The sequence below is a fragment of the Bactrocera tryoni genome, unplaced genomic scaffold (assembly GCF_016617805.1).
Source record: "Bactrocera tryoni isolate S06 unplaced genomic scaffold, CSIRO_BtryS06_freeze2 scaffold_11, whole genome shotgun sequence".
Taxonomy (NCBI): domain Eukaryota; kingdom Metazoa; phylum Arthropoda; class Insecta; order Diptera; family Tephritidae; genus Bactrocera; species Bactrocera tryoni.
Genome location: NW_024395824.1, coordinates 9,854,772 through 9,858,882, shown reverse-complemented (window position 1 = coordinate 9,858,882; position 4,111 = coordinate 9,854,772).

Below are 4,111 nucleotides of genomic sequence, written 5' to 3'. Positions count from 1 at the left end.
TCGGAAAGTCCAATTTTGGGCAACTTTTTCGAGCATTTCGGCCGGAATAGCCCGAATTTCTTCGGAAATGTTGTCTTCCAAAGCTGGAATAGTTGCTGGCTTATTTCTGTAGACTTTAGACTTGACGTAGCCCCACAAAAAATAGTCTAAAGGCGTTAAATCGCATGATCTTGGTGGCCAACTTACGGGTCCATTTCTTGAGATGAATTGTTCTCCGAAGTTTTCCCTCAAAATCAAATGGCCATAGAATCGCGAGCTGTGTGGCATGTAGCGCCATCTTGTTGAAACCACATGTCAACCAAGTTCAGTTCTTCCATTTTTGCCAACAAAAGTTTGTTAGCATCGAACGATAGCGATCGCCATTCACCGTAACGTTGCGTCCAACAGCATCTTTGAAAAAAATACGGTCCAATGATTCCACCAGCGTACAAACCACACCAAACAGTGCATTTTTCGGGATGCATGGGCAGTTCTTGAACGGCTTCTGGTTGCTCTTCACCCCAAATGCGGCAATTTTGCTTATTTACGTAGCCATTCAACCAGAAATGAGCCTCATCGCTGAACAAAATTTGTCGCGAAACACATTTCGAACCGAACACTGATTTTGGTAATAAAATTCAATGATTTGCAAGCGTTGCTCGTTAGTAAGTCTATTCATGATGAAATGTCAAAGCATACTGAGCATCTTTCTCTTTGACACCATGTCTGAAATCCCACGTGATCTGTCAAATACTAATGCATGAAAATCCTAACCTCAAAAAAATCACCCGATATTAATAATACACTAATTTAAACAAATTTATTTGAAATATATTCCAGATTTTTTAGAAAATTTGGAATAAAAAGCACCATAGTAGCAATTGACTGCACGCATATTGCTATCCATATAATTTGAATAGATATCAGCTGTTTCTATTTATATTATTTTGTTTACCACACGTGTGGAGAAAAGCTTTGCGAATTGATGCTTTTACCATTATCAAGATTGTCACAGAATACCAAAATAATTCTTGCTTAATAAATATTTGAGTTAATTTTCAATATTTTATTAATTTGTCAAGTGCACAGAATAGGGGTGTATATCTATGGTGATTTGAATAACAGTTTTGTTAATATGGCTGATTAATTGACCGCTACATTCCGCAAAAGGTCAACTAAGATTACGAAAATAATTATGCGGTTTCATGCACAGTTTCAAGCATTTTCTGTACTGATCTACAATATACATAAAAAAATATGTGGAATGAATTTTGTTAAGATATCTTTCATATTGTGGCAAATTATCTTTAAAGTTGAATTCAAGGCTTCTGATGTTTTTCGTTAGACAGTTATCGCGCTTTTAATACTTTCGACACCTAAATATAACTTATAGTATATAAAAAATGGGATATCTTGATGAAGTTCGCTACAATTTATACCACGAAAAAAGTAATATTGTAGATGAACAAGATACGCAAATATAATTTAATAGGAATTAATCTGTGAGACATATTATTGAAGTAGAGAGAGATTCTGGTGCCACGTCCATTGTCCAATTTTCAACCGGTTCCTAAAAAAAATCTTCCATAACATTTTAGCAGCAGATTTATTTTGTGAGTTATCGCACCTTAAGTAGTTTTTAACAAAGCCATTATTTGAGGAGTAGGTAGGGTTACCATCCTCTGCATGGAGGCGAAGAAGATTGTTAAAGATCTACAGAAGTGAATATGATTTTCAATAAGGAAAATTGGGTATTGCCTCCCCTGTTGTCCAATTTCTTAATTGTGTGATGTGTTATTACATATGTAGTACATATAGTTATTCCTAAGTTGTAGTTATTCCTATGCGTACATGTCATATTATACGCGCGTTTATTATTGTATAATGTTATATACAAACAATACGTGACATGATATTTATCTTATATGTACAAACTAGAGGACCCGTCCACGCTTTACTGTGGCTGACACATACAAGGAGCTTTCCAATGTAAGCAGGATTTTTTGAATCTGGCGCCCCCTGGTGGCCATCTATATGCCGACTGGTGCGTTAGAATCTGCTATCTTCATCGATTGTCCAGTGAGAATTTCATGACATTTCATAGATTGGAAGTGAAGTTATTGCGTTTTAAGTGTGAGTAAATTTGTGTTATCGGTGCGAAAATGAGCTTTAAACAAAGAGCCAACATTAAGTTTTGTTTTAAAATTGAAAAAACCGAAGTTACCGAAACGTTTCAATTGATGAAACAAGTTAACGGCGATAATTGCCTATCCCGTACAGGGTGCACGAGTGGTTCCAACGTTTTCAATGACGAGCAACATGTGGTATTGTCCGCAAAGGATTTGTTCCTTCCGGCCAAAACGTTAATGCAGTATTCTACCTTGGAGTTTTGAAGCGTTTGGTGCGCCGTATTCTACGTGTTCGGCACGAATATCGCTAAGATGAAAGTTGGCGTTTGTTGCACGATAATGCGCCGTCTCATCGATCGACGCTTGTGACCGATTATTTGACCAAAAATCACATTTTAACCAATAATCACTCCCAGTATTCACCTGATATGGCAACGTGCGACTTCTTCCTTTTCGGAAAAAATGCATTTGCCCATGAAAGGAAAGCGTTATGCAGACGTAGAGGCTTGCCCCGGCATACTGGCGGCCATACCGGCCAACGAGCTAAAACACTCCCTGGACATGCTTTTGAACCGTGCAAAAAGCTGTAATGAAGCAGAAGGAGACTATTTTGATTAAAACAAATTCACTTTGCCGAAAAAACCCTTTGTTCTGTTTTTTTTTAACTCCTCTTTACTTTGGAACACACCTTGTAGATAATACTACTACTCTACTACTACCATCTATATGATTTCTATTAGTTAGATTATAACTATTAGTTAATGCATTATAGGATTTTTGTGAAGCAACTTATGTACATATGTTAGTTTACAAAAAAATTTGTCATAAAGCATTTCGTGTGTTAATAAAGCATTGCCTTTTGAAGGATGTGGCCCGATCGCGTTTTACTAATGTAAAATAATTCCTCTTTCCCTATACCATGAATATTTTCTACTGTCTTTGAAATATCTATATTCATATACTACATTTTTACCTATTTATTTTATTTTTACAACAATTATCTATCTATCTATCTATCTATAAAATTAAAAAGATAGAGTAAAACGACAATTCCATTTCCCCATATAAAAGTTGACCACTTACTTGCTGTCAAACATTTGACGGTATTTGTACTCTCAGTTCCACTCGAATTGAAGAACCCATTAAAACAAGACTTTTGAATCGACAACATAATATCAACTTTGCTCATAACATTGTGTATTTAAATTTAAATTTCAAATTTCAAAACATATAAATATAATTAATGTGTTGACATGTTTGATGATGCCAACCTTACAGTGTTACCAACTCTCAAAAATACTTTTATTATAATAACGGGGCATCTCTGCCTGTGCAGACTCCACATTGCTCATTGCTTACTAGATATAGAATACTACATAGTTTGCCATATATCGTAAGCTAGAAGCTGTCTCTTCAGCAGTTTCACAGCACAGTTTTCATTTATATGAAAATTTCGAAGAGACAACATATTCCATTTCCACATATGCCGACGGCATTTTAATTTCGGTAAAATGAAAATTAGAAGAACGAGTTAAGACGGTTGTGCTATATTATAAAAATAAAGTACATTTTCAAAATAACGTTTAATATTTAGTTTAATATTGTTAATTTATAGAAATATTATGCAAATTGGGTTGGGAAGTCTTAAATTTAATAAACTTATACAAGCATAAATCAAAATATCATTTCTCATCTTGAATATATTATTTTAATTGGTATATAAAAGTTATGCCACAATTATTATATAGTAGTCCAAAAATATAAATTCTTATTTTTCCCAGAAATACATTTGTAAAAAAAGGATCTTTATCCTTTGTTATTATCTTATTTTTTCCAAAAATACATTTGTAAACAAAAGGATATTTATCCTTTTTTTATATTCCACACAAAAGATTTAAGGAGTTCAAGAGCTCAAAACGTGCCCTACATCAGCTACCTACCCGACGGCATTTCGCAAATGATAAAATAAATTTTTCAAGAGCTCAAAGCATACGCTACATCAT